Source organism: Silene latifolia, chromosome 11 (genome assembly GCF_048544455.1).
Source record: "Silene latifolia isolate original U9 population chromosome 11, ASM4854445v1, whole genome shotgun sequence".
NCBI lineage: Eukaryota > Viridiplantae > Streptophyta > Magnoliopsida > Caryophyllales > Caryophyllaceae > Silene > Silene latifolia.
The window spans coordinates 84245893-84258314 of record NC_133536.1 but is presented as its reverse complement, the minus strand read 5'-3'; positions in this window follow the sequence as shown (position 1 = coordinate 84258314).

Genomic DNA, 12422 nt, shown 5'->3' with positions numbered 1-12422 from the left:
TTGATAGAAGCGTTTTTGTCACATAATTTTAATCGTTAAAAGGTGGTTTGGATAAATTTAACATAATTACAGAATTATGTCACGAATAAATTTTGTTTTAGTTGATGCATTTTTTTTATTTATCGTTACCTTTTGAATGCCATGAATGATTTTTTTTATTACGTATTTAATTTTACAAACGGTTGTAACTTAGTGTGGCCTTAGTAGAACGTGTTACCGTAATGATGGAACACGGTCTTGGTTGTATTTTGAGATCTCGCATCTCCGTTTTGATTTTTCCTTGTAATTACAGTTTTTAATTTAGAATGTAAATAGGTTTATATTTTGTAATTTTAAATTGTAATTTTGAGAAGACCAAAGATGGAGATCGGATGCTCACTCCCGCTGAAAGGACAAAGATGGAACATCAAGACAAGCTTCTCGGGTCCAACGGTGGATTCCAAAGTTGTATTATGTTCTTTTTACTAGGATAGGCCACACTAGGACTTTTATTTACGTATTGCATTTTTATTTATGTTTTCATCGTAACGATAGTTTGCATCATATTCCGCCTAAAACCAAACCACCTAATAATTGCATGAAAACTGACTCATATAGAGGTTACGCGTTAGTTTTCTTTGATATACAGATGTCACATGTTTTAAATAAGCCATCACCTAAATTAATTCATTCACGCAATGCTAGTTTTTCGTTCACTTAAAATGAATTAAAACTAAGTTGATGGGATCTTCCTCGTATAAACAAAAATTGAGAATAGTCTTTATAGGTCAAACTCCAATGAATCCCTTCTTCGTCGGTAGGCATAATATGACCCCTTCTCGTCGGGTAAGTTGGAACTGATTGACCTATTTTATCTCAACACTATGGTCACTCGTACGATCCTGTGATTATGGTGGACTATAGATAGGATTTACGGAAATCTATCGACCAAGAGTTCTAACGGTAGAACTAGCTAAACAGTTGGCTTATCAATTTACGGAAATTGAGTCTTGGGATCACTTGTATTATTCTTGAGGGAGATCAATTATGCAAGTGCAATGAGTCTACACGTTAAAATGAATTTTAAATAGACTTAAATCACCTCGATGAGTTGCTTATTTCGTTTTGTTTTTCCTTTCTTTTTCAAAGGTGTAGATCACGATCACTTAAACTCGCTAATAACATAATGGTCTGGCCGTGCTTGACGACCCAATGCCAAGTGCCACATTGGACCGTGAATCCTGGCTTCGGATCTTCATGAATCGATGAATCGTCTACTCGATCAAGAATGATGGATCAAACTTCGCGGACCGGGAGGCGGCATTACGAGAATCTTTGCCGCCGCCGACGGGAAGCTCAAATATCCGACGAGCCCATCCCGTCAAACCCAGGCCCCACGGCTGGAGCTAACGAGATCGCCAAGTATAACGATTTCGTCATGGAAGCGGGTGCGATTAAAAACGTACTCATTTTTGCAATGGAATCCAATTTGCAGAAACGCTTCATAGCCCAAGGTACAAACAAGATTTTCACCACGCTCACTAAGGAATTCTCGAAAGCACCGAGAATCGTGACCTATGAGCATACCACTCGCTTCTTTGATGCGAAACTCCAGAAGGGCCAACCGGTTAGCCCACACATTCTCAGCATGATTGAGAATGTCGAGAAACTGGAGGCGCTTGATTGTAAAATCAGCGAGAACATCGTGATTGACCGCATGCTTCATTCACTCCACGATGGTTTTGCTCTCTTTAGAGCGAATTACTATATGAATGATTTGAAGAAAAGTCCTCATGAACTACACTCCCTACTCGTACAAACCGAGAAGGATATGAAGTTTAGTGGGAGCTTGAAATAGGATGTTCTCGTTGTGTCAAACAAGGGCAAGGGTAAGGGCAAAGCTCAGGCAGACCTAGCGGTAGGCAAACCGAAGTTTAAGAAGTCGGGATCAGGTAAGAGTAGGCCTGGTGAGTCGAGCACCTCATTAGGCGCGACAAAGAGCAAGACTGGTAACATGGAATGCCACCATTGCCACAAGACTGGGCATTGGAGGCGTACATGTCCTGTATACCATGAGGACATAAAAGCTGGTCGCGTTACTCCTGTTGGTATGTCTTCTACTACTTCTACTTTTATTCATATGATTGAGATTAACCACGCAAGTTATGGAACTTGGGTACTAGATACTGGTTGTGGTTCTCATCTGTGTAATCATGTGCAGGGGCTCCGAAACATCGAACCCCTCGTAAAGGGTGAGGTGGACCTGCGTGTTGGGAATGGAGCACGAGTGGCTGTCGTCTCAAGGGGAACATATGTGATCCAGCTTCCTAGCGGATTTGAGTTATTTTTATATAACTGTTATTATGTACCCAGTCTATCCAAAAACATTATTTCAGTTTCTGCACTTGACAAACTTGGTTTTTCATTTGTAATAGAGAATAATAGTTGCATTTTCTCATTACACGATATGATTTATGGCAAGGCAGTCTCCATGAACGGAATTTATGTTTTAGATCAGACCACCGAAATATTGCACGTAATGAATAAAAGGTTAAAGGTTGGTGACAAAGATCAAACTTATCTATGGCACTGCCGTATGGGACACATTAATGAAAAACGCGTTAAACAGCTCATAAAGAATGAAGCTATCTCAGCCTTTGATTTTCAATCATTTGGCACGTGTGAATCATGTCTCATTGGTAAGATGACTCGAATTTCCTTCAAAGGTGTTGGAATGCGCGCTGCTGACCTATTAGGACTCATACATACGGATGTGTGTGGACCTATGTCAATCACCGCACGAGAAGGCTATAGGTATTTCATCACTTTCACGGACGATTTAAGTAGATATGGCTATGTCTACTTAATGAAGGACAAAAGTGAATCCTTTGAGAAATTCAAAGAATACCAGAATCGGGTACAGAACCTACTGGGTAGAAAGATTAAAACACTGCGATCAGACCGTGGTGGCGAGTATCTTTCTCACGAGTTTGATCAACACCTTAAGGACTCGTGGGATTGCCTTACGCTTAACTCCACCTGGAACACCTCGGTTGAATGGTGTGTCCGAACGGAGAAATCGAACACTACTTGATATGGTTCGATCCATGATGAGTCACACCGTGTTGCCCGACTCATTATGGGGTTATGCTCTTCTGTCACACCGCTCTAATACTTAACCGAAGTCCGTCTAAAGCTGTTGACAAGACTCCATATGAACTATGGAAGGGAACGGTCCCTAACTTGTCCTTTATACGGGTTTGGGGCTGCGAGGCTTATGTCAAGTGGAGACACGAGGATAAGCTCGGCCCGCGATCGGTCAAGACATACTTTATAGGTTATCCTAAAGGAACACTTGGTCATTACTTTTATTCGCCAACCGAACAACGTGTATTTGTTGCGGCTAGTGCGACATTCTTAGAGAAGGAATTTCTCGAGAATGCGAAGAGTAATAGAACCTTCGAGCTGTCCGAGATTCCAGAACCAAATACCGAGCAACCATTGGAGGAACCAGTTCCTTCAATCCCGGCAGCGGTTAGTATTCCTGAGGAACCTAGGAGGTCGGGAAGAGTCTCTATTCCTCCGGACAGATACATTGGTATGGTCGAGGAACATGACATAGATGACATCCTGCTCTTAACGAGTAGTGAACCCGCAACCTATAAAGGTGTCATGACTAGTTCCGACTCAAAGCTATGGCTTGAAGCTATGCAATCCGAGATGGACTCCATGTATGAGAACAATGTATGGGATCTTGTTGACTTGCCTACTAAGGTTCGTCCCCTTCAATGCAAATGGCTTTACAAGATAAAGCATTCTGTGGAAGGTCAACAAGATATCTATAAAGCACGACTAGTTGCTAAAGGTTTCACCCAAGTGCCAGATTTGCACTACGATGAAATTTTTGCACCCGTAGTCATGCTGCGTTCCATTCGGATTATCTTAGCGATTGCCGCTTTTCATGACTATGAAATTTGGCAGATGGATGTGAAAACCGCCTTCTTAAACGGTTATTTGGAGGAAGAGTTGTACATGGTACAACCCGAAGGTTTCATCGATCCTGAACATCCTAAGAAAGTGTGCAAGCTTAAGCGTTCCATTTATGGACTTAAGCAAGCTTCTCGGAGTTGGAATCATCGTTTCGACCAAGTGATAAAAGAAAATGGATTTACTCGATCGGTCGAGGAACCATGTCTATATATCAAGTCGAGTGGGAGCAAGATTGTCTTCCTAATATTGTATGTCGATGACATACTCCGATTAGGGAATGACATACCTCTCTTAACTTCGGTAAAAGTATGGTTGAAGAACCATTTCCGGATGAAAGATCTGGGTGAGGCACAAAGAATTTTGGGCATCCGTATCTATCGAGATAGATCACGTCGGATATTATCTCTCGGTCAGAGTCTTACATAGACAAGATCCTAGAGAGATTCAAAGATGACTAACTCCAAAAGGGGTTTCTTCCTATGGCTCCAGGGGTGCATTTGAGCAAGTCTCAGGCACCGGAGACACCGGAAGAGAAAGAGCGCATGACACGGATTCCTTATGCCTCGGCTATAGGATCAATCATGTATGCCATGATATGCACACGTCCGGACGTGGCATATGCATTGAGTATGACAAGTCGATTCCAACAAAGATCCGGGAATCACATTGGATGGCTGTCAAGAACATTCTTAAGTACCTACGGAGGACTAAAGATTGGGCATTGACTTATGGAGGCGAACAAAAGCTATGCGCAACCGATTCGCAGATGCTAGCTTCCAAACGGATCGAGATGACTCGAAATCTCGATCTGGATTCGTTTTTACTCTTAATGGCGCTGCGATCACCGGAAGAGTTCCAAACAAAGTGTTACAAAGAGATTCTACGACGAGTCCGAGTACTATGCCGCGTCTCGAAGGCGCAAAGGAAGCGATATGGATGCGTCAATTCTTACAAGGACTATCCGTAGTGCCTAGTTCGAATGACCCGATCACCATCTATTGCGACAATAGAGGTGCCATCTTCCAAGCTAAGGAGCCTAAGTCTAGCAACAAGTCTAGACATGTACAACGGAAAGCTCATCTAATCCGAGATTACGTGGAGCAAAAGGAGGTAGTGATAGAAAAGATTGCTACAGATGATAATATAGCAGATCCTCTCACTAAACCATTACGACAAGATAAGCATGAAGGGCATGTTAATTCCATGGGAATTAAACGTGTTCCTGAGTTGTAGTACTCTTTTATGGATTAGATTCATTTTCTTGTGTACTCTATACGACATCATCGTTTTGATATTTATATATTTTGTTTTTCATGTGGAATTGTACGACAATTTTGAATACCACAAAGTAAACTGAACAAACATTATATTTTTGGTCCTTAATTGCCCACGTGAGCTGATAACTCTGGCAATTATTTTGTGACGTTGGTTGATGGTGGGTTCAACGAGCCATAAGTCAAACGGTTGACTGACCAATCACAGAGGCGAGTTATACGGATATCTCGTAGGACACAATTGTGACATCGACGTGGAGTCCTAAATGTTTTATAACATTCGGTGCCAGGTCGTGGATAGGACCTCCATGGTGATCCTAAGAGTCGATTCTTTTGACTATCGACTGTCTCTTGAGATTAAGGCAGATTTTGGGTGACTTTGGTTTCTTTCTCACGGTCATCCGTAACAGGGGGCCAAGTAGATTTTTTCTGGGTCATTTCATGCTGTGCTTAGATCGGAAGGAGTCGAGTTGAAGAAAATATTCAGCCTTTATCGGTACTCGATATTTCTCGGGGCCACTCGAGGAGTCAGAATCGAAATGCATGGACATGCTCGAATACGAATTCGTTTTATCAGTTGAGTTACTCTCTAGTCGGGAAAACCACTCTTGATACAGATCGATTGTAAAATACGACCTTTGCGGATCCGGATCTGCAAATTTTTTTACATTGAGTGGGAGAAATTTTAAATGAATATGAGAATCGGTTATCGCACATACACTTGTACGGACAAGTGGGAGTTTGTTGGAGCCGTGTCCTCCAGTTAGTGCGGATAACGTTATTGCACATACACTTGTACGGACAAGTGGGAGCTTGTTGGGGCTGGTGTCCTCTACAGTTAGTGCAATAACATTTAAATCTCTAAAAGGATCAAAGGGTATACTTTTGTATTATTATCAGTTGGTCCACGTTTATCAATAACGGTTGGCTTGCTAGATAAGTTTGACGTTATTGTCATACAGATGGCGGTGATCAACTGGTCCCTAAAAGTCACACCTATAGGATACGTTTGAGAGATGTGACAAAGATGAAAATACATCATGTTGATGCCTAATATGACTAAGCAGTTAGTCGGAGTTATTATTGACTAATAATTAGTCAAACGCGATGTTGAGATATTTATTTAATACGGATTAAATAATAATGGCTAAGGCGAATTAAGAAGTTAATTTGTAAATTGAATATAAACGATTATATTTAATTAATATATATTGAATTAATTAATTATACAATATTGTCATTGTCGGACAAGTATTAATATATCGACTGAGTCATGTTACTAGTTGATATTTTAATAACCGATAACGGATGACGATTTATAATTAAAAAACCCGTCATATACATTTAGCGATGCGAGTCGGATCACGAGCTAAATAAGGAGAAAGTGAAAGCCCACTTCCCCCTTGAAGCTCACGGCTTGGCCGAATGAACAAAAGGAGAGGGCTTCTCTCCTTTTGACCTAATTGATATTCATTTGCACAAAAATTAGGTTTTTGGAGGCATTCTCTCTGAAACCTAGATCTCACATCGAAAACCTCACAAAAACTCTCTCAATATTGCAAGGCAATTAGAGAGTACTTTCTAGCACAAGGGGCATAGTCTCAGACGGTCTTGGGTGCAACGATTAGGAGGAAATCTACATTGATTTCTGTTCTTAGGCCGTATTCACAAAGGACCCGAGGTTGATTCTTATACCTTTATCGTTTTCTCTTGTATTTTTCGTTTATGACAATAATCACATGTTAATATTGCGTTAGTCCTAAAATTTAAGGGAATTTTACGGACATTTCCCTACACAAGGAACTAGGTTCCCTGAGACAAAAAGACAAAATAAATAGAAACAAACTAGACAATTGTTGCCTCCCCGGCAACGGCGCCAAATTTGATAAGGCTAAAGTCGTATCACCAATATCAAAATAAATCTATCTCAATTACTAACAAAATAGCTAGCGGTAAGACAGGTATCGAATCCACAGGGAGGCGGTAATAATCAGTTTGCTAGATCGTCTGAATGTAACCGTTTCTTGGGGGTTTTGGTTTGTTTGTTATCTATAAACTAATAACGAGTAAATAAAAGGTTTATAACAATAATATTAAAGGTCTAGGATTTCCGGTTCACTAGGTCAATTATATGGGGTTTCTTAATCAATTGCTAAGTCAATCAAGTTATCTAAGGTCATAAGATTGATTAATTCTGTTTATGTCCTTTAGATCGATTCTAACATGCAATCGCTATAATTAGACACAATCTATTTGATTATCGCAGCCTATATTAATTCTAACCCTGTCGGTGAAAGTATTAATTCGCTACACTAGTTAACAATTCCGGACTAAATTAATTAACTAAAAGAAGAACAATAATCAAACGATAACATAAGCAATATTACTAGCAATCAATTAATAATCCCCTTTCTAATTTACCTAGATCCCCTTCATCCTAGATGAGGAATTTAGCTACTCATAACGAATCTAACAACAACAATAATAATAATAATTGAAAGCATGATTAATGATATGAAATAACAACAACTAATTAAGTGCATAAAACTAGAATGATTAATTAATGAAGAATGATTAATACCGTAGCAATCAACAAGGAAAGATTAAGAGCAAAGTATGAAAGCTAAAGAGAGTTTCCAGCCGTCCTAAGTAAAAATAAAGCGTAACCTAATAATAATCTACGAATTTAGAATTTATATTACAAAATAAGTGTTTTAGGAAAATACGGAAATTAATCCGTCAGAAAGGATCCTCGATCGAGCCTAGCAGCACTCGATCGAGGACGATTACTCGATCGAGCCTTAATGGACTCGATCGAGGAACCAGCTTCACAGGCTTGTTCTCGTCTTTCTTCACTTCTAATCTTCAAGTCACCTCGTTCCTCGTGCCATGCTTCGTGTATTCCACTATGTCATATCCGCAATGCTCATCTTAGCTCGATTATCCTCGTAATGCGTCATTTCTGCATTAAAACATAAAATATCGGCAGTATCGACAATTCACCATAAAGGGCATATAAATGACATAAAGGCACGGAAACGGTATATAAAATGCTATGAAATGAGTTATAAAAGTTGTTCCGGGTGTAATTCCAGAGCAAGTATTGTTACCACCCGTGGCTTGTAGAATAATGTCTTGAGTTGAACCCTTCTTGCCTTTATCGTTCCTCTCGGCCTCTCCTGCAACAATGAACGAACTGAGGGCTTGGCTTTATGCCAAGCGTACTCACTCCGACGCTCAAGTCAGTAAACTTAAAGGATTAAGTTGTGTTACTTGGCTAGGTATGTATTGTAGAGAGATAAGGAAGATATTACCAGATGAATAGTGTACTTTAGGTTCAGTCGTGGATCCTTTCCTCAATGAAGGTTGAGGAGTATTTATAGGCTTTCACCTTTTGTCACGTAGTGGCCAAGTGGCCAAGTGGCTAGCGGGTGGAAAGACTGATCTACCCCTCGGCCGAGGGACCTATGGCAGGCCGGCGGGCCCTGTTGACCCACCGCCGAGGGGTCTTGGATATGAGTACGCGGGTTTGTGTCCCGGCTGGCAGGTTGTCATGCCGAGACCCAGGCTGACAGGCCGATGGGCTGCATCGGCTAGGTGGTCTAAGTCATTGACTTGCTGTGGGTATCTTTGACCTTGCTCAATATGTTGACTTGGTCAGCGGTGCAGAATATGCCCCATCAATTTGCCCCCAGCGTAGTCTATGCCGTGGTATGGGCTCCGATGTACGTTTGAGCGTATATTCTGCGCAAGTAATTTGTAAAAAATTTTCTGCATCGGCTTCTTCTGCGGCGGCTTCTTTTATCTCGGCCTGGTCTTTCTTAGGCCGTACCATATATATCCCCCCTCCACATGGATGTGTAAAGGGCATCCGATGTGGAAAAGAAAGTGACGCTTGCCGAGACCAGGGTTGAGAGTGCCGGTTATTTTTGATTGCCCCCGGCCGGCGCTACTTAGCTTGGTCGATCATGTGGCCGGCGGAGAACAGATGCTTGAGAACTTTTGAGGAAGGTGAATAGGCGGAGAGATATGAATGGGCGTGTTGAAGACGCTTGGTCACTGTTGCATTGATTGACGTTCAACTGTTGCAACGATTGACATCCCGTGGTTGCATGTCCGACACGTGTCCGCACGCTGATTGGTTGACGCTTCATGGGCTGTTCGCTGATTGGTCCTTCTTTTATGGGCTTTTCCCTATAAATAGGGTAGTTATTCCGTGAAATTGGCCACCAATTTCATTTCTCCAAAATTTTCTTCTTTCTAAACTTTCAAGGGCTTCTTTGTCTTCTAGCTTTCAGAGTTGTTACTCCGGCGAGTGTTTTTCTTCAAGGTAAACAAACAAACTTCCCAATTTCTTAACTTTGTAAGTTTTTATTGTAAACATGTCTTCTGCTGATGCCGGGCCTAGTAAACCGGCGCCGGGGGGTTCCCCGTCGCGTTTTGATGAGGAGGAGAAGTTGGACGCCCTCCTGATAAGGCCTGGGGGCCCTAGGTCTCCTTCTCCTGAAGTCGATCCTCGAGTTTTGGAGGAATGGGAGGATGACGACGATGTCGATGATGATGCAGACGATTTTGGTGATGATGTTGAAAAGGCTCGTCCCAAAGAGCGGAGGCAGTACGTTATGGATCATGGTGACGTCTGTAAGGTAAGCGTTGACCGAGCTTGGACCCATAAGTTGGCCAGTTGTTCTGGTCAGAGATTTTTCGAGGGCCATTTCTTCTTTGGCAGGGGATACAAGATTGTCATCCCTGAGGAGGGTCAGGCCGTCTGTTGCCCTCCACCGGGCCATACCGGTGTATATATGCGGCACTTGGAGTACGGGCTCCGATTTCCGCTGAACGAGTACGTCATGGCTATCATCAAAGCTATGAACGTCGCTGTGGCCCAACTGCATCCGTTGGCCATGAGGACGATAGTCGGCTTTGTGTGGCTTTGTCTCTTCAAGGGGGAGGCCCCGACGGTGAATTTATTCCGCCGGCTTCATTGTCTCCACCACAATCTCGGCCGCGTCGGTTGGTACAAGCAGTGCACATGGAGAAGGGTTATGTCTCTGCTGACAGACTTACTTCTTGCAAAGACTGGAGAGATCGGTGGGTGTACGTTAAGGTGCCGGATGACTATCCGCTGCCCCGCTGCTTTCAGCACCAAGTTAACTTGCGGTGTGAGACTAAGGCGGAACATGACAGATGGGTCTCCCGAAAAAAACTCAAGATGGATGCCAGCAGGGTCTCTCTTAGGGAGGATGAGAGGTCAAGCGATGAGGCTCTTTGAGGCGGACAAGAGTGGGGTGCCGAAAAGATGGATTCCCCCAACGCAGATCATTCTTCAGGATGAGCCGCTCTGCCATGTCGGCCTCATACCGGCCTTAGCACAGGGTGAGTAGGGTCGGTATGAGGCCCATCACCGCTGTCAATGTTCCTGTTCTTCGAACTCCGATTTAATTCCTCTATTTAATTCTTGCTTTGTTTCCTTCGCAGACCACTTTGGACCGGATTTGTCTGAGGATATCCTCCGGAGAATGGGGCTGCACAAAGACAAAACCGTTGCTAACTTGCATCCCAAGGCTCTGACCCATGACCGCAGGACGTCGCCGAATGATCTTATGGACCAGCAGCTGAAAAGCTTGAATGTGGTGGAGGCCCAGGCGAAGGTTGTTAGTAACATGCCGCGTCATACGCGAAAAACGAAGCCTTCGGCGGTGATGGCGTCGACGTCGGCTCCGCCTACCACCCCCCCTGTTCAGAAGGAGACGGTGGAGATCGTTTATATCTCCAATGGCGATGACTCCGGTGAGGAGGAGGGGTCTCCCCTTGTCCGTAAAAGAAAGCAGACAGCCTTTACCGCAGCCGTTGCTTCTGCTGCTGACGAGGAAATGCACCCTTCGGCCAAGAAGGCCAAGCACGGTCTTCGATCTATCCGGTGGCTCGATTTAGCTTGGTTCATCAGTACCGCCGATGACAAAGCTTTTTCGGCATGCCTATGTATGTTGATACTGATGCCCCTTTTTTTTTTTTTTTTTTTTTTTTTTTTAAAAAAAAAAATTTGTAGATCAACCGCTGTCGGCCGCCGCTCTTGTTGGGCAGCAAACGGAGGAGAACCCCGCGCAGGCTGGTGATCATAACGTCGCTACTGACTCTTCATCCCAAAAGGTTTCCCTTTCCCGTCCGCAGGCTGGTGATCATAACGTCGCCACTGGCCCTTCATCTCAGCTTGTGGCGGAAGGCGCGAGGTTGATTAAGAGACTGGCGAGGTGGAACGAGCTTACCGGCGCTCGTATCATGGAGCAGGAGAAAGCCGTGGCGCAATCTGCTTTTGAGCTTAATGCCACTAAGAAGGTGGCCACGAAGGCGAAGCTGGATCTTCTCACTCAGCAGAGGCTTCGGGGGGAGGCCGAGAAGGCGCTTTTGGCTGAGAGAAAGCTCAGGGAGGACGCTGAAAAGGAGGTCCTTGCTGAGAGGGCCAAGGCCGAGACTTTTGCGGCCGAAGTTGAAAAGCTGCTGGCGAAGTGTGGCCTCGTTCAGAGGCACGCCGACCTCTATCTCCAAAGAGGAATGAATTCGAGGAACGGTTTCGAGATCCGGGGAAGGTGATTCGGAGCAAGGAGGCCATTATCAGGCAAAAGGAGGACGATATTGAGATGCTCCAAACCAAAATGCTCCCTGACATGTGCTCCGAATTCCGGGATCTGGCCGAAGCAGCTGCCAGGGAAGTAATTGAGGAGCTCTTCCCTCTTGAAGGTTCCTTTCCGTGGAGCAAATTCGACGAGCTGTTTGACGACAAGCTCGAAGCTAAGGAGAAGGCCGTGGAGGAGAGGGCCAAGGAGGCGGTGAGGGTGAAGATAGAGCAGGAGGCGGCCGAGGAGGCAGCAGCCCTTGCTGAGAGGGCGAAGACGGCCAATGAGGAGGCCAAGAGAATGAGGGAAGCTGAGGCTGCCGAGGCAAAGGCTGAGGCTGCCAGGAAAGCCGCTGGGTTGCCCATCGAAGGAGACGTTGCTACCGCTGCTGATGGCGAGCAGCAACAGACATAGGGAGATGATGTCTGTACCCTTTTGCCTTTCCGTCTTTATATTTTGTACAACTTTGGCAGGTTGTCCTTTGGCTGACCCTTATGGGGACGGCCGTCGTTTGTATTTCTTGTAATTTGTTGCACATTTAATAAGAGCTCGTTTCTTCTGCCTC